The sequence below is a fragment of the Triticum dicoccoides genome, chromosome 6B (genome assembly GCF_002162155.2).
Source record: "Triticum dicoccoides isolate Atlit2015 ecotype Zavitan chromosome 6B, WEW_v2.0, whole genome shotgun sequence".
Taxonomy (NCBI): domain Eukaryota; kingdom Viridiplantae; phylum Streptophyta; class Magnoliopsida; order Poales; family Poaceae; genus Triticum; species Triticum dicoccoides.
The window spans coordinates 716,071,709-716,096,245 of NC_041391.1; the positions used below are offsets into that span (position 1 = coordinate 716,071,709).

General features: G+C 45.3%; 1 pseudogene; it reads left to right on the plus strand.

The window, feature by feature from the left end:
* Positions 1-2,085: 2,085 nt before the first annotated feature.
* LOC119324594 lies at positions 2,086-10,279 on the plus strand (annotated as a pseudogene).
* Positions 10,280-24,537: the final 14,258 nt, after the last annotated feature.

Genomic DNA, 24,537 nt, shown 5'->3' on the forward strand with positions numbered 1-24,537 from the left:
ATGTCAAAAATAACTGCCGCGCGGCATATCTCGAGGAAAACATGTGCCTAGTGATTCCGTGAGCGGGCGAGCTCGTGCGCTCCTATGACTATTCGGATATAAATACATTTGAACTACATGTATAGACAAATTGCCTCTATAGCACAATGAAAAATTACGGTCTTGCCAAAAGAGCTCATCAGCTCTCGACATTCATAAGTTATGACGGCTTTCGATGCTCTGTACATGTTCATATCAAGCACCGGCCGGAAAAACTTATATCTTGTGCTACCAAACATTGGTTGCTCTCATGCTACCATTTTTCCAAAAAAACTATCTATATAAAAATCAAAAACAATTGTGGGTGTTTACAATATGTAGGAATTTCAAGTTAAAATACGAAATACACATGGAGAACCAAAAAAAGCAAATCCAAATTTGAACAATGTCGTTATACCTTTTGTCATTTAGTCATATTGTCATGATGAATTTGTCTTTTTTGTTTCTCAATGTGTATTTCAAAAAAATTATTTGAACTTTCTACAGATTGTAGACACATGTCTTGTGAACACTCATAATTATTTTCAGATTTTTTTAAAACATGTAATATGTTTCTTGAAAAATGATACTAGCATGGGAGCACCTAATGTGTGATAGAACCTGATATTCTCGGCATCTTGAGATAGCTGTTTGCTTGAGTCTCAAATGCAGAACCAGGTTTTTTTCCCTATCGTTCATCCCACTGTTGCTTGAATTAGCGTACACTCGGTAATGTCCTGGACGGAGCGGGACGTCGACGCTGTTACCATGGAACGACATGATGGGACAGTGTCTGACACATGAGCCTATTCCTTTCGCAAATCTTGAGGTGTGGGACGGTGTACGATACCGTGATCATGCGAGGACGAGCGCTCCTTCCAATTTTCGACCGTTCATATACTATTTTGAACGTTTTTTTTGTTTCGAGCTCCTCGGATGTCCGAACAAGATGAAATTTTGTATGAACATCGCACATTACAATTGTTTTTATATATAAATACTTTTTAAATTTACTGTTTACCGGACGCAGATGAGCCCAGACACCGAATTGAATATCCCTCAATCAGTGGGAATACAAAGCTCTCGCGGCCGCGATGGGCCGCCGGGCCGAGAGAGGGGGAGATGGGTGCCAAGACGATTGGATGGATCACCCGGCGCCGCTGCGGCGAGTAGCGGGTCGGTGGGGTCTAGGAGGGAGGGGAAGAGGCTCCCATCGGCGTAGTCCGGCAGGCAGCGGCGGCAATCCGGTGGATCCTTGCTTGTCCTTCATTATCTCCTGGCATATTCTTCCGGGTATTTTTGTAGATTTAAATTTAGTTAATTCTGCAACTAGCGTCTCGATAAGTAAAATAAAAACGACAAGCATCCTTGTTTAGTTGAGGCGCGTCAGGATCAAAAGGCGTGGACGGCTCCTTGTACCAAAGCTTGGCAGCAGATGTTTAGCTAAAAAATAAACAGGCATCGCATGCTGGCTCGTCCGCCAAGGTTAGATCTAACATCGGTTATAGTTGTTGTCCTTTCAGATTAAGATAAACAGGCATCGCATGCTGGCTCGTCCACCAATTTCAGATCTAACAGTAGCTATAGTTATCATACACTCAGATTAAGAAATAAACCTTGGTTGCATCCACTAAGAAACATAGCGCGCTACAGCGCCGCTAATAGCACGCTATAGCTGGTAGAGAATCGTCTCGCTAAATAAATCAATGTACGATATAACGCGCTATAGCACGCTAATAGCGTATTTTCAGGCGCGACCCTATTTTCTGTAGCGCGTTGTTTTTTTCTTTGGTTGCATCCCCACCGAGTGCATCGTGCGAGGCCGAGGTCACGGATGGCGTTTCAAATAGCCAAGTGGCAAAGGAATCTGAATCTTTTGTTGCATCCCAGAAAAAGCTGACTGAATCTTTTATTGCCCTGCATACCTCGAGTAGTAGTGCTATCAAGTGGAACCTGCCTGCCCCTGGCCTGGAACAGCTATAAAATGACCCAGCAAGGGCTCTTCTGAGATGCACTCACATTGCTACCTTTCTTCCCAGAACTCACACTAAACTCCCACCGCACTCACCAACTAGCTAGCCTAGCCGGCCGGCGGAGGAGATGGAGGTGGCTATCGGTGCGGCGAACTGGCTCGTTGGCAAGCTGCTGGATAAGTTGTCCAATGACCTGGTCGCCGCATATGTGGCCAGCTCCGAGCTCGGCCTCAACTCCGAGCAGATCAAAACCAAGCTCAAGTACATGCAAGGGTTGCTGCACGCGGCCCAGGACAGGGATGTGAGCAGCAACCCTGGCCTGCAGAGCTTCCTGCAGGACCTGAGCAAGAAGGCTGATGAGGCTGAGGACGCTCTGGATGAGCTCCATTACTTCATGATCCAAGACCAGTTGGATGGCACCAAGGAGGCCACCTTAGAGCTCGGTGATGGCCTCCATGGTCATGCTCTCCATGTTCGCCATGCTGCTCGCTCCACTATCGGTAACTGGCTTACATGCTTTTCTTGCTCACGTACACAAGATGATGATTATGTTGATGCTACTGTGGTTGCCACAAATAACCCACAAGATGCGACCAGGTCTAATAGTGGTAATGATGGTGGACATGTTGGGAAGCTCAAATTTGATAGAGTAGCCATGTCCAACAAAATCAAGTATGTGATAGAGAGCATACATAGTCTATGTGATCCCGTCTCTGACTTGCTGAATAAAATCCCAAATATTAATACATCTATTACCATGAAAAGAGCCCCCACAAGTTCAGTAGCTGCACAAGATAAATTTTATGGGAGGGGAGACATCTTTGAGCAAAATGTAAGTGCGCTCACTGGTAGCACATATCTTGGTGAAACCCTTTCAGTTCTTCATTTTGTTGGCCCCGGGGGTATCGGAAAGACAACTTTCACCCAACACCTGTATAATGATAAAAGGGTTGAGGAGCACTTCACTGTCAGGGTCTGGGTATGTGTCTCAACTGATTTTAGTGTGCTCAACCTCACACGGGAGATCCTTAGATGCATACTTGCAACTGAAAAGGATGAACACAACTGCACAGTTGAAACAGCCAATTTAGACCAGCTTCAAAAATCCATTGCAGAGAGACTAATGTCCAAACGGTTTTTAATTGTCTTGGATGACATTTGGAAATGCAATAGTGGAAGTGATTGGAACAACCTATTAGCTCCATTCAGAAAGGGGGAAACCAAGGGTAGCATGGTTCTTGTCACAACTCGGTTACCAAATATAGCACATTTGGTGAAAACAACAGATCTTGTCGAACTGCAAGGCCTCGAGCCTAATGAATTCTTTGAACTCTTTGAAGCATGCATATTTGGTCATAGGAAACATGTGCATTATGAAGATGGCCTAATTGATGTTGCAAGAGATATTGTTAAGAAACTAAAGGGTTCACCACTAGCAGCCAATACAGTTGGTCGGTTATTGAGGAAAAACATTTCTCAGGAATATTGGATTGGAGTTCTTGAAAAGAATGAGTGGACAAATGCAAAAACTAATGATGATATTATGCCTTCTTTGAAAATTAGCTATGATTACCTCCCTTTCCTTCTAAAAAATGTTTTTCAGATTTTGCTCTATTCCCTGAAGATTATAAGTTTTATAATTTAGAAATTACTAGCTTTTGGACTGCGATAGGTATCATAGACCCTAGTTGCCAAAACGATACTAATTACTTAGAGGAACTAGTAGACAATGGTTTTCTCATGAAGGAAGTTGATTGGTTTGGTAATCGATACTATGTGATGCATGATTTGTTGCATGAACTATCCCGTAATGTCTCATCACAAGAATGTGTCAATATAAATAGTTTATGTTTCAGCGCTGATAACATCCCACAATCTATTCAACACTTATCAATCACAATAGAAGATATATACAATGAAAGTTTTGAAGAAGAAATCTGTAAACTGAATGGCAGGATAGACATTGGAAATTTGCGAACTTTGATGATTTTTGGGTTACATAATGCAAGAATAGATAATATGTTTAAAGATTTGTTAGAAGAAATAAAGGGTCTTCGAGTATTATATATAGGAATCAACACCCCAAGAACTCTGCCAAATAGCTTTTCAAAACTTATCCACCTGCAATACCTTAAGATTTGTTCACCCTTTTGTATTTTTAAAGAAATAACTTTACCTGCCATATTGTCTAGATTTTACCACTTAAAATTCCTGGACCTACAAGCTTGGCATGGTAGTAGAAAGTTGCCTAGAGACATTAGCCGCCTTGTGAATTTACGCCATTTCAATTCTTCCAAAGAACTCCACTCCAATATTCTTGAGGTTGGAAAGATGAAGTGCTTACAGGAGCTAAAAGAGTTCCATGTTAAGAAAGAGGATGTTGGGTTTGAATTAAGAGAGCTGGGGGAATTGGGAGAGCTAAAAGGAGAACTCCGCATATGTAATCTTGAAACTGTGGCATCCAAGGGGGAAGCTAGTGCTGCCAAACTGAAGAATAAAAAGAATCTCAAAGGGTTGAAATTAGTCTGGGGTATGGAGCACCAAAACATAGATGATGATGTTCTTGATGGTCTTCAACCACACCCTAATCTTAGGGTGCTTGGCATTGTAAATCCTGGTGTTGCACCTTGTCCTGGATGGTTGTGTCGTGACATTAGCCTAAAAAGGTTAGAGGATCTCCATCTAGAGGGTATATCTTGGGGAACTCTTCCAGCTTTTGAGCAGCTACCACACCTTAGCAGACTCAGTTTAAAAAATATTGCTGGGATGAGTGTGTTCGGGCCTGGCTTTAGTGGTGTTACAGAAAGAAGCTTCATGCACCTGAAGACACTTAAGTTTGAGGATATGCCACAGCTTGAGAAGTGGGTTGGGGAACCTAATAGCTGTCTATTTTCAAGGCTTGAAAGCATCACTTTTGGAGGTTGTCCCCTTCTGTGCTTGTTTCCCTTCTTGGAGAACCCGGACCTATTTACCAACCTATGTGGTGTTTTTATTGATAACTGCCCTGAGTTGTCTCATTTCCCACCCATGCCTCACACCTCCACACTAACAGATATTCGTGTGGAAAATGATGGGTCAAAGCTATCATGTGATGGCATGGAATTGAGAATTGATGGGTATGCCGGTGCTTTGACCTTCCACAATATGGATAAAGTAGAGGTTATGAAAATTACAAATGTGTCACACATTTCATTTTCAGACCTCCAAAAACTAAATTGGTTGAGAAGTATACATTTCAAGAAATGCGACGACATGTTTTCTGCAGAAATGGCTGACAGTGTTGTCATCCATTCAGTTCAGAATCTTGAGATAGAGGAATTACATATTACTGGAGAATTGTTTTCAAAGGTTTTGAAGTGTTTTCCGGCCCTTTCCCAGCTTACCATCACCAAGTGTAAGAGCCTTGAGCTTCTTCCTGTGGAGGATGGAGGACTCTCGGGCCTCAAGATGCTCCAATCATTTACAGGATACTATTGTGGGAAGTTGTTCTCTCAGTGGTCTAAGGGAGAAATAGGTGGAGGAGCTCGTACCATCAAGCCTTTCCCTATTTCTCTCAAGGAACTTGATATTTTCTTAGAGTCAAGCATGAAGTCAATGGGTCTGCTCTCAAACCTCACGTCTCTCACCAGTCTAATACTGGAAAGGTGTGAAGAATTAACAATGGATGAGTTCAATCCTCTCATCACAGTCAACCTCAAGAAAATGAGTGTAAATGCTATGTATTCAGAACAAGAGAAGATGTCTATAGCAGGGGATCTGCTGTCAGAGATTGCAAGGAGCAACTTAGTGCATGCAGGCTCATCCCAGTTGGAAGAATTCACGGTGGATAGCATCTCGGTCCTTACTGCTCCTGTTTGCAGCCACCTTGCCGCTACCCTCAACAAATTGGAGTTCAACTCTGATCAGCGGGCGACAACCTTCACGGAAGAGCAAGACCAGGCGCTGCAGCTCCTCACCTCCCTCAAACATCTCGAATTTCGATATTGCGGTAATCTGCAGTGCCTCCCTCAAGGGTTACGTGGCCTTTCTTCTATCAAGAAGCTAGTGATCTCCTTTTGTGGGAAAATGCAATGCCTGCCGCCCAAGGAGGGCCTCCCTGCTTCACTAGAAACGCTACAAGTATGGAATTGTAGTACTGAGCTAAGAGAGCAAGCCAGAAAACTGAAAGAAAGTGACCCATGGTTTTCTGTAGATTTTCTGTAGAAGGATTAGGTACGTAACTCACCGCAGTCTTAATTTGATTTGAGGTGATGCCTCCCCATGCATATGCCTGCCTTTACTTATGAGATCTGACGTGCTAACATGTTTTCTATTGCAGTGGATCAGCGGGAGAGATCTCGCACGAAGGGGATCCGGAAATGGTGGGAATCTTCGCCGCTCCCTCTCAAATCGCAGGGTTTCCCCGCCTCTCTCTCCCTCTCGACCGTTGCCGCCGGTGGCACGCGCGGACGACGGGGTCGCACAACCGCAATGAGTTGGTCCTGCTCTGCGCCAGCCCTGGTACGCATGCCTCTCTCTCTCTCTCTCTCTCTCTCTCTCTCTCTCTCTCTCTCTCTCTCTCTCTCTCTGCAATAGTTGCGCTATAGCTGTCCGGGAGCCTCACCACTACGCTATGTCTGCTGCCGCTAAATCTTCCACAAATACCACTAAATGGCTCAACAATGAGCAAACCCCTCTAGAAATCATCTCTTCCACCAGATAAATTTCCGCTATTTGCCACGATTGCCCACTATGGCGGCCGCTATAGCTGTTGGGAGAGGCTACCGCGAAATCGTTTCTTCCGCGATTTTAATCTATGATATATATATATATATATATATATATACACACACACACACGCATGAGTTTTTCTGTGTTCGCTCGATCGGCATGATTTCCCTCTCAGCTTAGTGCATATGATTTCCCTCTTTGTCTAGAAATCATGCATGATAATGGATTGATGTATACAACACATGTTGCTGAAATGATTCAGGGAGATGAGGAAGAAGACGTTGAAGACATTGATCTGTCTGCATCCTATCGCCATCATCCTATTCTTCGGCTGACAAGTGGGAAACAGGTAAATACTTATCATTCATCAGGCTTCTATTCATTTGAGGCTTGCGCAGAACTCAAACCAGAGAAGAACCCTTTATTGGAAGTATGTTCCTTTTTTATTTTTCGAATTGGTCGGGTGCTCTTTTACCAAAGCTCAACTTGTTTCCGTAGGTATCCTTTGCTCTGTTCTGCATTACTAAATTGATAACTTTCTTCAGACATCTGGATACACTTCTTAAAAGAAACATGTAGGTAACCTGTCCCCAGTCTTAATTGGAGGTGAGGCCTCCCCATTTGCGTAGCTTCTGAGACCTGATGGGCTACTTGTTTCAGTTGCAATGATGTAGATGTATCCTGAAAGTGTTGTGGAGCTAGGTACATTAGGATCACGCATTCAAGTCAATCTGCCGGTATGTACCAAAAATCAACTTCTGCTCCTTTGTTCATTTTTCCATTCACACCGCATGCAACCATTAATTTACAAATGGAATCTGTAGCCCGTTCACAGGCTTCTGTGTTTACACATTGTAACTCATAGGAACACAGCCTCTTTTTTGCAAGCTGGACTATTGATTTCATATACAGTTTTGCTAGTTTTCTTCCCTCTCTTGCTACAGCACACTTATTTCTGCAATGACATCAAGTAGGAATTTGCTAGCTGGGAGATTAAGGCAATACACACTGAAATGTTTCTTTTTTCAGAACTATATGAAGACTTGAATAATGGAGCATGTGACAGCAGGCTAAATTGTTCTGTTGGTAGCATGATTTCATCTTGAGGGAAACAACACTCCTGATGGTAGCTTTCTGACAATTCCAATGTTGCAGCACCATCAAACAACAAAGGAAGTAAGAGACTATATTTGTACAGAGCATTCCAATGATGCGAGCTTTTTTTCTGTAAAATAATGTTCTGATAATGTTCTTCCTTCTCTCAGGAACATGCTGAACGTGTAGGTATGTTCGTGACACATACTATGCGGCGTTTGTTCTTCATCAGTCCTTCGTTTGTAATATCAGTTAAAAAAGGTGGTACGTTTGTTCTTCATCAGTCCTTCATTTGTACTAATATCAAGGCGATTGTATTGTTTTATTAAGGTTTGAAATATGATTCTAACTTCCACATTATGGAACGCTGCAGGTTCTGTGCTTGACTTCCATGGGCCATTTGCCAATTCATTTCTGCACTCATTATTCGGAACAAGTATCGAAACATGTATTCTGATCTCTGAAGCTTAAGACATGGTATCCTATTCAGTATTCATTGTTCAGGACTCGGGGACAATTGCCGGTGCATAGCTGTTTTGACATATTGATTTCATATGCTTTGATGGCTTATGATAGATTTCAATCATATAATTCTGCAATCAACTCATGAAGTGCGATTATTCAGATTCTGCAGAACAATTGCAAGGGCTCTGTCAGTTAGCAAATCTGCATTCAGGACAGATCTTCCATCCAAATAATAACAGCAAAGGAAGATTTTCCGAAGCAGCAACTCCAGAAAGGTTAGTTGGCCGTTCTGTTAATCAAAAGTGGCAATCCCGGCCCATGTTCCATATGCTGGGTTTTGGGGTTTGCATCACATTGACCTGTCAACTTGGTGTAACCGTCCAGGTTTTCCGCTACCTGTGCTCCCTATTAATTGGCAAAGCCAAACCCGAAGAAAGCATGATTCAAGGTGTTATCATTATCATTATCAAACCCGAAGGTAGCCTAATCTTATTCATGAAACATGTGCGCCATGAAGCAAAATAAAGTCCTTTACTGCTATGCTGTACTATTTTCTCTACCCCCTATGAAATCTTTATTGCCTTTAAAATTCACTTCCTTGTTTTCTTCAGTTCATAAGGGGGAATAGCCATCCAAACATGTGCTTCTAAGCTTAGATTGGTGGCATCATATTCTTCGTCCAGGACTCCTTGGTCGATGCTAGTACGTAGTACCTGTTTTCACATAATCCTTCTGTGGACTCACAATAAATTGAATCTTTCTGCTGCCAGCTACTAGCAACCTAACATGTCTTGTATCTACTTTTCAGCGGAGTGGCAAACGCTTGTATGTGCACACTACAATTCCCCAATGCCAATGACACGCACCAAGCCATGACATTCCATTCCGTGAACAACGCGCTTCCCGTGCCCTGCCTCTTACTGCTCGCAAAACCGGGTCACCCTCGCGCTCCTCTCGGCATGCTGCGCTCCACCGGGTGGTTTGTGCTGCCATGGCACTTGCTCGATGGATGCCAACCTCATCATCTGCCTCTGGTGTGCCTGCCTGCTAGCTAGTCTCAACTTGAACGTCGACGTCACCATCTTCGACTCTGGCAGGGCATGTACCCACGTCATTGGAGTAATCTGAGGCCAAAACCGAGCTTCTGCGAATTTGACCAATCCACCATGATGCAAATGAATGTAAGCCTTACTGATATGCAACAGTATTTCCTATGCTTTCCGATTACATATTTGTCTTGATTTCAGTTTTTTTTTCTGTCTTCAGTCCCTACAGTATGAACAGCTAGTCCCTACAGTAGTAACAACTATCTCATCATATATTCTGATGTTCAAAGTGGTATCATGTTCCATGTACAGGAATCCCTGACCAATGCTGGTATGTATTGTATCTGTTTTAATGGAATTACCTCCTATGCTTTAATTTCGTCCAAAAGATTTCAGTACACTAGATCCTGCTGTCACCTTGTGAATAAACTGGATTTTGCTACTGCCAACTAGCAACCTAACCTGTTATGTACGTGATGTACTTTACAGCGGAGCGGCAACTGCTTCTATGTGTATGACACCCTCGATGTCCACCGCGTCATGTGCCTCTGCCGTGTTCACCTGCGTGCTAGCTCTATCCTCCGCCTCCTACGTCAACAACCTCACCATCTTCAACTCTGGCACAGCCTGGCCCCACATCGCCAGCGTAATTTGTGGCCAACGCCGAGCGGCCCGTCCCTCTCTTTTGCGTGGTCATCCTCCACGCCGTGATGTTCCAGGCAAGCAGCAGCTGGCACATGCTAATTTAGCTCCAACGGCGTGACATTGGTATACCTTCAGTGCAGCCGTTACGTAAACGAGACTCGCAGGCATGAACATTGATCATCGCATTCCTTGTTAAAGAAGGCACGGCGGTTCATCATGTAGATACTAAATATATATATTATGTATGTAACACCGAGACACCAAGACATCAGGAAATGTGTCTCGTTTGAACAGCTTGGCAAATCTCACAGAGCCATTCTTGAACTACGCATCCTCTTTCTCTGTTTAAATACTTGGCAGACGCCATGAAGGAAACTCAAACAGGAGAGTAGTCACTATCCCTCACAGCTTCTAACTGTTGTTGGTCGCAAGCAAACAGGAGAGTAGATCAGCAAGTCTTTGGCAGCTATTTGCTTGATGTTACATTTTGAGTTAATAAAAATGGCATCTATCAAAAAAGCCTTTGGCAGCTAGCTAGCACAGCTACTTCATTGTACAGTACTCCCTCTGTCCGGAAATACTTGTCGGAGAAATGCATAAAAATGAATGTATCTAGAACTAAAATACATCTAGATACATCCATTCCTCCGACGAGTATTTCCGGACCGAGGGAGTACTACATACAGCTCATGAGCTTGATGAAAAGATTTAAGTATGCTTAATTACCTACCCCTATAGATCATCGATTGACTTTGCTAATTCAGCCGTGTGTCGCGCTTGCACCATACTAGTAAGATGGAACGGGACATTGATCCTCAAGCACAGTTAATTAGTATAGTACTCCCTCCATCCGGAAATACTTGTCATTGAAATGGATGTATCTAGATGTATTTTAGTTGTAGATACATCCATTTTTATCTATTTTGATGACAAGTATTTCCGGACGGAGGGAGTAGTATTAATTAATTAGCACAATTAATGTTAAGAAAATATAAGGGGATGTAGCTCAAATGATAGAGCATAATTAATTGGCATTTCAGAGGCAGGGGGGTCGATAAGAAAATTTTAAAAAACACTATCTGTGACGCCACATGGGCTGTTCTTTGGGTCATTATTAGGCCCCTGAAAACAATCGCCAAGTCCACTGCGACCTTCACGAGGTGGCCGAGCGGAGCCGACTCAAGAGCGGAGAACGTGCAAGTAGAAGAAGTAGCAGGGATGTCCATGGTACCTGGCTCGAGGTTCCAGACCGCGGCCCAGAGCTCCACCAGCTCAGGGATGGGCAGAGCCGGGCTACCCGCCGGTCTAGCAGCGTTGATCCGAGTACTGCGGCGCGAGGACGTCACTGGAGTCGAGGTTGAGCGGCCCCACCTAGAGTACGCCGTCGTCCGCGACAGCAGGGGGTGGGTAGTGACCGGGGCCGTCCCCGCAGACGCGGCAGATAGGGAGGCGGGCGGGGCAGGTGTCGGAGATGAGCGCAGAGCGGCTGGAGGATCTGCAGAGTTGACGGGGTCCGCGCAGAGGGTTGAGGCCGTCTTAGTCCCGGGCGAGGGGGGAGGCAGGACAGGTACAGGACCAGGCACCACGAGCGTGGGGGAAGGGGGTTCGGGGGCAGTGGCTGGAGACAGCGGCAAGGGCGTGGGGACGGCAACCAAGTCCTAGGTTGCTGCCGTCACCACGGCGGGGAGTGCGGATCGGAGAAGATGCCGGGATCACTAGCATACCCACGCTGGACACGTCGCTCCCATCGCCCGAGCGCACCGGGACGTCAGGTCGTCCACGGCCATGAGGGGCGGAGCCGGCGGGCCGAACAGAAGTAAGGGCCGCGAAAGGCGGCGGTGGCCACTTCCCAAGCCCTCCGGCGCCGCGGCCGGGGAGACTGTCCTTAGAGTCGCCGTCCTAGTCGTCGGGGTCCGAGTCACTAGAGTGGCGCGGTCCGCGGCGGTGGTGCCCGCGGGGGGCCACTATCACCACCCGGGCCGCCGCCAAAGTGACCATCATCGGAGAAACGGGGGCGGCCCATGTGGTTGGGAGGCTCGGGAGAGATCTTGAGGTCGAATTCTTGGTTGTTGAAGAAAACCTGGACTGTGGCGCGGAGCTTGGAGGAGTCCAGGGACTTGACCTTGACTAGGACCTCCTCCTCCTAAGCATGCACTTTATTAATCTCTCATCAGAGAAACAAAATCACAAGATACCTTTACATAAGTGCTCCGTGACTCTGCGGTGCATAAGCTTGAGCTTGAGCTTGACTCTACGGTGTGAAAATTGGCCGTGCATGAGCTTGACTCTGGTGTGAAAATTGGCCGTGCATGAGCTTGACGCTACGGTGTGAAAATTCGCCGTGCTATGCGGTGCTTGAGCTGGACTCTGCGGTGTGAAAAGTAATCCAACGACTGGCTATGCGGTCAGCCTGGCCTGTGGTCAAGTGCACCCTTTGGTACGTCAGTCTTAATATGCTGAGGCGACTGACTTGGTGACGGCGATATGGATAAACACGGACGAAACTGTCCCTGCCGTGCCGTGGCCGGCAGAAATCATCCAAGTTTTTTCATCGGATGTCCCCGAAGGGAGAGCATACTAGTATTGCTATATTGCTAACCTCACCTGGATGAAAATTGATTTGTACTCTAATTATGCATTTTAATGATACTAGCACAAATGCCCGTGCAATGCACGTTTATATTAGGTTGGATATTAATTGCATGTTATATTAGGTAAGATATATTTATTGCGCGTTGGTATTTGGCAAGATATCAATTACTTTTTCACGGGCATGGTAGGATATTAATTACATGACAGATTTCATGGGATAGTATTGAGTCAAAACGTGTTTATAACCAATGGCAGTGGTGGTTAATTAGAGTGCTAAACGTGTTTGGTGCTCAACATTGGAGCGATTTAAACCGGTAGATAATATGATTTGACGGTCGTGATGGTTTGAATCTGCTCCTTTGAGTCTTTTTATATTGGTATGGATATAGATATAGATATAGCATGGTATCACCAGTGACATTTTGTTATACACCTCCAAACTACGATCTCCACTAGCAAGAATCTCCATTTTTTAGAACATTTCTCTTATCAACAAAAACACGCTAAATACAGCACATCACAATTGTGTATTTGAAAGGGTTGGTCCGGCAATTGGCTGCATGCAATATTGACTAGTCAAAGAGGAAAGCATTGGTCAAACAGCCCAAACTGGATGGTCCACGAAACAAACACGTTCAGCGTCTCGTGGCCGTATAATTTCTTCCCCTCATTTCAGAAAATGTGTCATATAATTGTTTCTGGGTCTTATATAAATGTAGCAAGGTAGAGTAGAAGAAACCTAACCCGAGAATCTCACTTTTGAGCAGTCCAACCAACCAAAGCTACCATTACATTCTCATGCACTACTCCATGGTGACCCATCAATGGCCATTGTTGTTGTTGTTGTTGCTCCCACTACAAATCCATCTTGTTGTGGTATGCTCTCTTCCCTCTCCAACCACTATGTACACCAATCACACTGCTGTACCTGCAATCCTTCCATGCTTGCCCGACCAAGCGTTGGCCCTCATCCGTCTCAAATGGTCCTTCTCGACCACCCAGGAGTCCATCACTGCCTTTCGGTCATGGAGGCCTGGGACAGACTGCTGCCTATGGGAGGGCATCCGCTGCGACGACGCAAACGGACGTGTGACTTCCCTTGAATTGGCAGAACGTGGCTTGCAAAGCGGGCGATTAAATCGTGCTCTTTTTGACCTAACATCCCTTGAGTACCTAAATCTTGCTTATAATGACTTCAATGGGTCCCAGCTCCCATCCACTGGGTTTGAGCGCCTAGTCAAACTCACTTATCTCAACCTCTCCAGCTCCAGCTTTGATGGCCAAATACCACGTGGCGTCCGTCGTCTCACGAATTTGGTAATCCTTGATTTCTCCACTGGCTTTGATATTATTGAGAGTCTCGATGATGGTCACTATTCCAGAATTATTGCCACAAATCCTAAAGCACGGCTTGTAGAACCAAACTTTCAAGCATTAGTGACAAATCTTAGCAATTTAAGAGAGTTGCACCTTGGCCGGGTTGACTTGTCCAACAATGGGGCACACTGGTGCAATGCTGTATCCAAGTCTTCTCCTAAGCTTTTTGTTCTTAGCTTACCTTTCTGTGGGATCTCTGGGTCTATTTGTAATCCGCTTTCAAGCTTACATTCACTTTCTGTTATTGACCTAGAGCTTAACTATTTATCTGGCCCATTTCCAAACTTCTTGGTCAACTTCTCCAACTTGAGTGTCATCCAACTCAGACATAACGACCTTGAAGGATGGGTATCTCCTGCGATCTTTGAACATGTGAATCTAGTGACCATTAACCTTCATAGTAATCCGAGAATCTCAGGGCACTTGCCCAGTTTCACCACAGGTAGTAGTTTGGAAAATCTAATTGTAGGTTCGACAAAGTTTTCTGGTATGATACCAAGTTCCATTAGCAATATAAAAAATTTGAAAAGGTTATGTCTTAGTGCAGCGGGCTTTTCCGGGGAACTACCATCGTCAATCGGTAGACTTGAATCTATAAATGAACTAGAGATATCTGGAATGGAGATAGTGGGGTCGATACCATCGTGGGTTAGTAACCTAACCACGTTGACATCTCTCGAGTTCTCTTATTGTGGCCTATCATCCATCCCTCCTTTTATTGGCAATATGACGAAATTAGAAAGACTTGTGTTGTGTCACTGTGGCTTTTCAGGAGAAATACCTTCTCACATCTTAAACTTAACCCAACTACAAGTACTATTGCTTTATTCAAACAATTTCGTCGGCACAATGGAACTTTCTTCTTTCCAGAAATTGCCCCATCTTTTAGTCCTAGATCTCTCCGACAATAATTTAGTTGTGGTAGATGGAGCATATAATTCTTCGTTAGCAATCCCTCGCAAAATTCTAACCTTATATTTGTCAGGTTGCAATATACCTGAATTTCCAAATTTCTTAAGGCACCATGACGAAATCCAATTCCTAGACCTTTCGAATAACAAAATACATGGAGCTATACCACAATGGGTATGGGAGAGACAGAATGATATTAAAGTTTTGGTCCTACAGAATAACAAATTTACTAGTATTGGTCATGCCCCTCTTCTTCCCGTAGATGTACACGTATTAGATATCAGCAACAACATGTTTGAAGGGCCCATACCTATACCTCCAGGATCCGCGATATTCCTCAATTATTCATACAACATGTTCTCATCAATACCTTCTAATTTCGGTTCTCGTCTTAGTGAGGTTTCCCTCCTCGACGCCTCCTATAACAACTTTTCAGGACAAATTCCATCATCTATTTGTGGGGCAACAAGTATACAACTCCTTGATCTGTCGTACAACAACTTCAATGGCTCAATCCCTTCTTGCTTGATGGAGAAAGCTAATGGCATGCAATCTTTGTATTTGAAAGAAAATAAAATTCATGGGGAGCTTCCCGATGAAATGAATGAGGGGTGCTCACTTGAGGCATTGGATTTCAGTGGCAACTGGATAGAAGGAAAACTACCCAGATCTCTTGTTGGTTGCAAAAGCCTAGAGGTACTTGATATTGGAAACAATCAAATTAGTGATTCATTTCCATGCTGGATGTGTGTACTTCGTAAACTAGAAGTCCTTGTCCTAAAATCAAACAATTTTTTTGGACATGTTGCACAGTCCCTTGTGGGAGAAAAAAGTAATTGTGCATTTCCAAGTGCAAGAATTTTTGATCTGTCCTCAAACAACTTTTCTGGCCAACTTCCCCCTGGCGAATGGTTTAAGGGGTTGAAATCAATGATTTATGGTGATTCAAATATGTCATTGGTGATGGGCCATGGTTTACCGCGATCAAGATTGACGTATAAGTATACCACCGCGGTTACATATAAAGGACATGCCACCACATTTGCTAAGATATTGACAACCCTTGTGCTCATTGATATCTCAAATAATTCATTCCATGGTAGCATTCCTGAGACTATTGGGGAGCTATCTTTGATACGTGGGCTCAACATGTCACGAAACTTTCTGACGGGAAAGATTCCATCCCAGTTTGGTTATCTTAGCCAGTTGGAGGTCTTGGATCTTTCCTCAAATGAGCTCTCAGGAGTGATCCCACAGGAACTGGCATCCTTGGACTTCCTCACAACATTGAGCCTTTCTTACAACAAGCTGGAGGGATCGATACCTGAATCAGCTCATTTTTCGACATTCTCCAATAGCTCATTTATGGGAAACACAGGGTTATGCGGACCTCCATTGACGATGGAATGCAGCAACACAAGTACCCCCAATGCGGCTCCACGCCCTTCAAAGAAGGGATCTGTAGACATTATGCTATTTCTCTTTGTTGGAATGGGATATGGTGTTGGGTTTGCAACCGCAATTGTAATGACATGGGGGATTCCCATCCGGAATCTATCTTGAGGAAGGAAGGAAGGAAAACCCTCTTAATTATCTATTGAAATAAAATGTTCTATATGAAGATCTCTTTAGTACATTTGCAGTCACCCTATGTTATTTGTTCTACACTGATGTGTATGTGGACAGAATTACTGGAAATTCTATTGTATTGGATTCATCTTGAATGACTAGTGGACATAACTATTTGGGTTTGAGTCATGCGCACATAAAAACCAAACGCAAATTTAAGTGGTCAGTAGGATTCTTTGCACACAAGGAACAAGAAGGAATTATTCTGAGATTGCATCAGTTCAGCCAACCATCAGAATAAATCAAGGTCAAGATAATAAGCACATAGGCGAGATACAACTTTGTAACTAGAGATTTTTCGAGGCATGAATAGCTGTCACTCTTATACCTGATATAATTATCTGTTGGTAGCTTACCAAGCAGGCCGCTTGGTCACTCGTATACCTGAGGAAAGGACAACATAAAAGTGTTCTGCATCAGCTACAAGAAGTTCTCCCCATTCATTCAAAAAAAAAGTTCTCCCCATCAGGGCCCCCTCCCCTCCCCTCCCCTCCGTCGCCCCCCGCACAGGCGACCGAGGGACTCCAACCCTAGCTGGCGGGTCACCGCTCCTTCCTCTACCTTCCCTCCTCGCCGCCGGGCATAGCCTATGCGTGCGACGGTGGCGGCGGCGGCACTCCTCCCTCTCGCGGGTTATAGGGTGACGCAGGGCGCCCTGACTCGAGGGTGTGACCCTGTTCTGGACTGCGGCAGCGTCGATCTGGTTCATGACGGCCCAGATCTGGACTACAGCAGTGTGGCGGCAGGCCGGCGTCCTAATGGCGGCTGCGGTGGCAGCGTTGGAGACGGCGATGGCTATGGCACGGCGGCATCGGAGGCAGCGCAGGCTGTGGGCGCGGTGGCCTGCCCCGTTCGGGCGGTGGCGGCCGGTGGTGGTCATCTCTTCCGTCAGAGGTGGTGCTGCTGGGTGGTCGGATCTCGAGATCCGTCATCTAGTCCCGGCTACGAGTCGGGGAGACATAGTTGCCGGTGAAAACCGAGCCGTTGGCAGGCGATGGCGGCGTTTTGCGTCGTACGTTACCTTGATGAAGGCATCGTCGTGTAACTGTTGTCGACCCACTCGTGCTGCTTCAGGGGAAACCCTAGGATCTGGTCTTCCAGATCGGACGATGGCGTTACTACGGTGCCGTTTCTTTCTTGGGAGCATCGTTTATGGAGCAGCGTTGGAAAACAGAGGCAGGAGGTGGAGCGGCTTTCGTCTTGCACGAAGCTTCGCTGGAGCTGTCAAGTCATGCCTGGGCGAGAGGTGCTACGCTGAGTCATGCCTGGTTGATAGGTGCTACGCATGATGGATCTTCTAGAGTCTTCACGTCTGGACGAATTAGCGCAGGGCGGTGGCGCCGTTGTGGCATCGACGGATGTCCAGAATGCCAAGGATGATGTGGATCTCTCTCCTGAAGATAAGTCAGTGGTCCACAGATGATGGTGGCTTCTAAAATGTATGCATGTGATGTGCATATTAGGTAGCCTGCACAGGTTGTTGGTCCCCATACGTTATGTGGATGGATCGGTGATGACGCCAATTTTAGATACGGGGAGTGAGAGCACTCTCCATTATTGAGTTTGTAGGTGTGAGTGATGGTTTCGGGTGGATTGATATATATTCCTGTCAGATCTTTGTGAAATAATTAGTAAAGATGGATGCATGCATCAATTGATGCAGAGGCCGGGGGTTTAACCTCCTTTTCTAAAGAAAAAATCAGGATACAAACATTCGAGCCATTTTGGACCGGTGGTGGCGGATCTTGGCATGGGGAGACGTTGGGGAGGCGGGGCTGGCGTTGGCGCGGCTGCTCAGCGGCCGGGGTTGCCGGCCACCATGAGCGGCCCCCCTCTTGTTGGGGCGGCTCTCACCTTGCCCGACTTCGTGTGCCGGCAGACTGCCGGGTATGGAGTTTGGTATGGTCCTCCTGTTCGGGGTTGTGTGCTCGTTGAGCTAGGTCTGGTGTGTTGTAGCCTTTGAGTCCGTGCTTCTCGACTTCGGGTCGCCGCCGGTCAAGCCAAGGTGGGTGCTTGCGGCTTGGTGGGGGAGTCGTCTCCTCGTTGTAGCGTCGGTGCCGGTCCGTGGATGTGGTGGACGGGACAACGGCGTGCCAACTGTCGAATCGGTGTCTTAGGTTGCGGCTCGGCGTGTCTGAGCTTTCTCAACGATGGCTGCTCGGCGTGTCTGAGCTTTCTCAACGATGACTGTCGGCAGTCACTAGGCTATGTCCCCCTCGGTCCTGGTGCTGGGACGTACGTATCTATTTTGATGCTATATGGACTTCCTGTGCTTTGATTCCGTCTGAAAGATTAAGCATACCAGATCGTGCTATTACCTCATGAATAACTTAACTGATGAATCCTTCTGCTGCTGGCGAGTAACAGCCTAACATGTACCTGACTGTTGTAACCTGTATCTACTTTACAACGGAGCTGCAACTGCTTTTATCTGTACCACATCCTCCATGCCCACTGCGTGTTTTGCCTCTGGCGCGACCGCCTGCTAACGGCTCTGCTGCCACCTCCTACTCTGTTTCCTGCGTCCACGACCTCGGCATTTTCTACTCCGGCACCGCCTTTGCCCACATAATTTGGTCCCGACACTATGCCCCTTTTGCACGCGTGGTCATCCTCCAGTGGCATGAAGGGCATACCTTCAGTGCAGCTGTTACAAAATGAAACTTGGGAGGCATGAACATATATTCATCATCTTCCTTGTAAAAAGCACGAATGATCCATCATATAGATTTTTTTTTTTTGGAAATGGAGGTATACCCCCGGCCTCTGCATCATGATGATGCATGCGGCCTTTTTATTAAAAATCCAGAAAGAGTCATCACAAAGGTCTTACGGCTCGAAAACGGAGCAAAATAAAGCACAAATACAACCGGTATGGTGATAATAAGGACAAGCTCTCTAGACTCCTATCCTGTTATGCGACCGCCATCCGAACCGGTTGAATATAACCCGAGCCACCATCTCCCATTGGTTGCACCCAGTAACCAAAGGCTCCCTGGAATCCCTAGGAGTGAGTAAGGACCATGTACGGATCCAAGTTGTAGCTCTGAAGATAACCTGCAAAAAAGTTAAGTTATGTTGTCTGTTAAAAATCATATCATTTCTGCAGTTCCATATAGCCCATAATAGCGCACATATTCCAATCCGAATACGAGCTGCCGTTATCTTTTCAACCCCAACTAACCACGTCCCAAACAATGACGCAATATCTACTGGAGGATTGATATTAAAAGCTATATGAATCGTCCTCCAAAGTAGCTTTGCAAGTGGGCATTCGATAAATAAATGTTGTATTGTCTCATCCTGAGTACAAAAACAACACCGCGAGTTACCTACCCATCTCCTCTTAAGTAAGTTGTCCTTTGTGAGTATTACTTGCTTGTGGACAAACCACATGAAAATTTTGATCCGCAAAGGAACTTTAACCTTCCATATATGAAGGGACCTCGGGATGGGGCCAGAATTAATCAGATCCGTATAAAAAGATTTCACCGTAAATATCTCATTTTTAGTTAACTTCCATTTTGTGTAGTCGGGCACATCGAAGAGTCAAACTTCAATCAATCTCCGAATCAAGTGCATCCAGGCTGTCCATCTCTCACCCACTAATGTACGTCTGAATTGGATGTTCAAGGGAATAGTCTGAAGGACGATACCTACGTAATCTCCCTTCCGTTGCACAATATTGTAAAGGGTAGGATATTGTAAGGCCAGTGGTATCTCTCCTAACCACATATCCTCCCAAAATCTTGTTGACATCCCGTTGTCAATCAAGAATTTGACCCTACGAAAGAACATATCCTTTGTTCTCATAAGTCCCTTCCAGAACGGTGAATCAGACGGTCTGATGGTAACCTGGGCTAGCGTTTTCGAGTGCAAATACTTATTGCGCAGGATTTGGGCCCACATGCCCTCCGGCTCTGTCTCTAACCTGTACAACCATTTGCTCATCAGGCATTTATTCCTAATCTCCAAGTTCTCAATACTGAGGCCCCCTTGGTCTTTAGGTCGACAAAGGATATCCCAACGCGCGAGACGGTATTTCCTCTTGGCCTCATCAGACTGCCAAAAGAAACGAGATCTAAAGAAATCAAGTTGCTTTCGGACTCCTTTCGGGATTTCGAAGAACAAAAGTTAAAACATTGGCATGCTAGTCAATACTGAGTTAATCAAAACAAGTCGACCTCCATAAGACATCAACTTGCCTTTCCAGCAGTTGAGTTTTTTTTCGATTCGTTCTTCAATACGCTTCCATTCCTTATTGGATAATTTGCGGTGATGAATCGGAATACCCAAGTAACTGAATGGTAAAGCACCTAATTCACATCCAAACAATTGTCTGTAGGTATGTTCCTCGTCTTTGGCTTTCCCAAAACAGAACACCTCACTCTTATGAAAATTAATTTTTAATCCAGACAATTGTTTGAATAAACATAAGATAAGTTTCATGTTACGTGCTTTAGCCATGTCATGTTCCATGAAAATGATAGTGTCATCAACATATTGTAGAATGGACACCCCTCCATCAACCAGATGAGGAACTAGACCCTCTACATGGCCGTGTTGCTTGGCCCTGCCAATAATGACGGCCAACATATCTGCCACAATATTGAACAAAAGAGGTGACATGGAATCCCCTTGTCTCAACCCCTTATGCGTCTGGAAGTAGTGACCGATACAATCGTTCACCTTAATTCCGACACTACCTTTCTGGACTTGAGTATCGACCTGATGCCTCCAGGTTTCACTAAAACCCTTCATACACATTGCCTGCTGAAGAAAAGGCCATTTGACTTTATCATAAGCCTTCTCAAAATCCACTTTTAAGATAACCCCGTCTAGTTTCTTAGAGTGAATCTCATGAAGTGTTTCATGTAATACGACCACTCCTTCGAGTATGTGTCGTCCAGGCATGAAAGCTGTCTGACTAGGTTGAACCACTGAGTGAGCAATTTGTGTCAATCTATTGGTTCCTACCTTTGTGAAAATTTTAAAACTCACATTCAGCAGGCAAATGGGTCGGAATTGTTCTACCCGGACCGCCTCATTCTTCTTCGGTAATAACGTTATCGTACCAAAATTGAGGTGGAACAACTCCAAATGGCCCTCGAAAAAATCTTGAAACATAGGCATAAGATCATCTTTGATGATATGCCAACATTTCTTATAGAATTCAGCTGGAAACCCATCTGGTCCCGGTGCTTTATTCGGCTTCATTTGAGTTATGGCCAGATGAACTTCTTTTTCAGTAAACGGTGCAGAGAGAACATCGTTCTCCGCTGCCTGTAATTGAGGTATCTCATCAATTACAGACTCATCAAGAGACACCGTCGAAGGATTCGGAGGTCCAAAAAGTCCTTTATAATAGTTGGAAATATACACTTTCAGATTTTCATGCCCCACTATTGTTCCCTCATCTTGTTCAAGCTGAATGATCTTCTTCTTCCTATGTTTACCATTTGCAACCATATGGAAGAACTGTGTGTTGTCGTCCCCTTGGACAACCTTAAGCGTTTTCGCACGCAACGCCCACTTGAGTTCCTCCTCTCTCAAGAGAGCACGAAGGCCTTGTTCAGCCTCGGACTTGGTTCGGTGCTCATTAACGGAAAGAAGAGTGGTTTCAGCCTTTACATCTAGTGCCTCAATGAGCTGAGTTAGACGTTTTTTTTTGTGCTTATAAATCCCACTCTCATTCCTGGCCCATCCTCTCAGAAATTGTCGGAGGTGTCTAATCTTATTCTGCCATCTCTCGACATGGGTCCAACCCGTAACTGGCTTTGCCCATTCGCGTGCAATCATCCCCATAAATCCTTCGCGCTCAAACTAGCTTTGCTCGAAGGAGAAATGTTTTTGTTTGCAACATGGGTAGCCTCACCCGAATCTAAAAGGAGTGGTGTATGATCTGAGATCCCTCTTTGCATCGCATGAACTGACACCAAAGGATCCATCATATAGATGATATATGTATTGATGTTTTGTGACACGAAGACACTGGAAAATGTTTAGATTCTCTTAAAGACACGGTGCAGCAAGGACACGTCTTCTTCCAACAGATTAGTGTTCATCTTTTTATTTACTCAAAAATAAATAATTTTCTGGATTTGAGTATATTATTATTTGGATTGCCATAAATGTTTGTTGATTATCGTGCACTCAGAGGCCGACATTCCTATTGTTTATTTACACCCTCCGTTCATTTTTACTCTGCGTCTAACTCAACTCACGCATACCAACGAACAAGCGTTTTGGCTGAAACTGGACTGTTATGCCCTTGATAAATACTTCTTCTGTCCTAAAATAAGTGTCTTAACTTTGTATTAACTTTAATATAAAACTGTACTAAGCTTAAGACACTTATTTTGAGACAGAGGGAGTATGTAGCAGTCCTGCTAGAACTAGCTTTGCCTCCCCGTTTTCTGCCCGGCCGCGGAACCAGTGTATCCTTGTCTCAGCTCCCGCCAACATCTATATACTTCCTCTTTAAAGAAAAAATTTAGGTTCATTTAGATCACTAAAATAGTGATATAAATGATCTTATATTTCGTTATAGTGGGAATATTATTTAATGAATGCCAGAGTTTTTCGTCCCTCCCTCGAGGTTGCACCACCTTTCTTCTCACAGGGAATTAGGGCTCTTTAGTTGCACAAAAGAATCATGTGCCCGCCGCCCAAAGAAGGCCTCGTCATTATCTATACCTCTATATAGGGCTCTTTGAGAAGCAATATTAAGTATTTTTATTTTTTAATTAAAAGTCAATAAAATTAATTAAAAGAGACACTTCCTAGATAAAAATGTGCTCTATCTAATTTTACCCAAGTTTTTTTAGTACATACAATGTATTTTTAAAGTATTTTGTAGCTATGATTTGATTTTTATTTACGGAATGGAATAAGCAAATTGAATATACATTTTTATACTTAATGTACGTGCCTTAAAATTTTCATTTACCTATTGCAATACAATATGTCGATCGTTTGATCGTACTTTGATTCGATTACTTAAGCTCTCAATTTTTTTTTTTGAGAATTACTTAAGCTCTCACCTGCACATATTTTTTAGTATCTGTTTTTGAGGTAAACGTATTTTTTACTAGTAGATTAAAATAAAATAAAAATGAAATGTATAGCCCAGTGCACTGCCCCAGAGTTTGCTCCCAGCAGCCCAAAGCCCTATAGGCCAGGCCACAAGCCTACAGTGAAGGAAGGCCCATCTGAACTTCGAACTTCGGTAAAAAAAAACTCTTGGTCACCAACCCCTGAAAAAGATCGAAAATTCTACCCTTACAGACTGCACCCTACAGGCTGCACTTACACGCATACATGTCCCCCCGCTAGACCTGGCCATGGGAAGCCCGGCCCGGCCCGACCAGGCCCGAAAAAGCCCGACCCGGCCCGGCCCGACGCTGCCCCCAGGCTGGGCTCGGACCTACATTTTGAGCCCGAAGGCCGGGCCGAGCCAGGCCAGGGCCCGTCATTTTTGCATTTCTCTGAAGGTCGGGGCGGGCCGGCCCGAAGCCCGACGGGCTTTTACATGTTCGGGCCGGGCTCGGGCCCAGAAACAGGCCCGATGGCCGGGCCGGGCGAGGCTCGGGCCTGGGTTTTTTTCGTCGGGCTTGGCTAGGCCCGGCCCGAGGTATGGCCAGGTATACGCCCCGCTAATCCATCTCCCACCGCCAATTTCGATTGTGGGACCCGGTGCTGCCCAGTCAATTATTGTCACGTCATCCCGTAACTTGCAATCCGTGAAGTTTGCCTGTAAGTGTAGCAAAGCTCAAAAAAATAGCTCTTGGGCACCCAAGCGGCAGCGGTGGCTCATCGTTGGCGGGAGGAGGAAGCCGTGATGGTGTTCCGGCTGGGTGACTAGGTGAGGGGGAGAAAACGCACTCGCCCATGCCCAGCGATTGGGGAGCAACCAAAGCGGACGCAGCTACCGAGCGCGGGGACTCACCTTGGATGTCGGTGGCGGGGTGGCGGCTAGGCGACGCGGCGCGAGCCGGGTATCCGGCGGAGATTGCAGTTCGTCTGCTGGAAGCATCCGGCGGGCAGCAGCGCAAGCGCAATAGTGGTAATCCCCC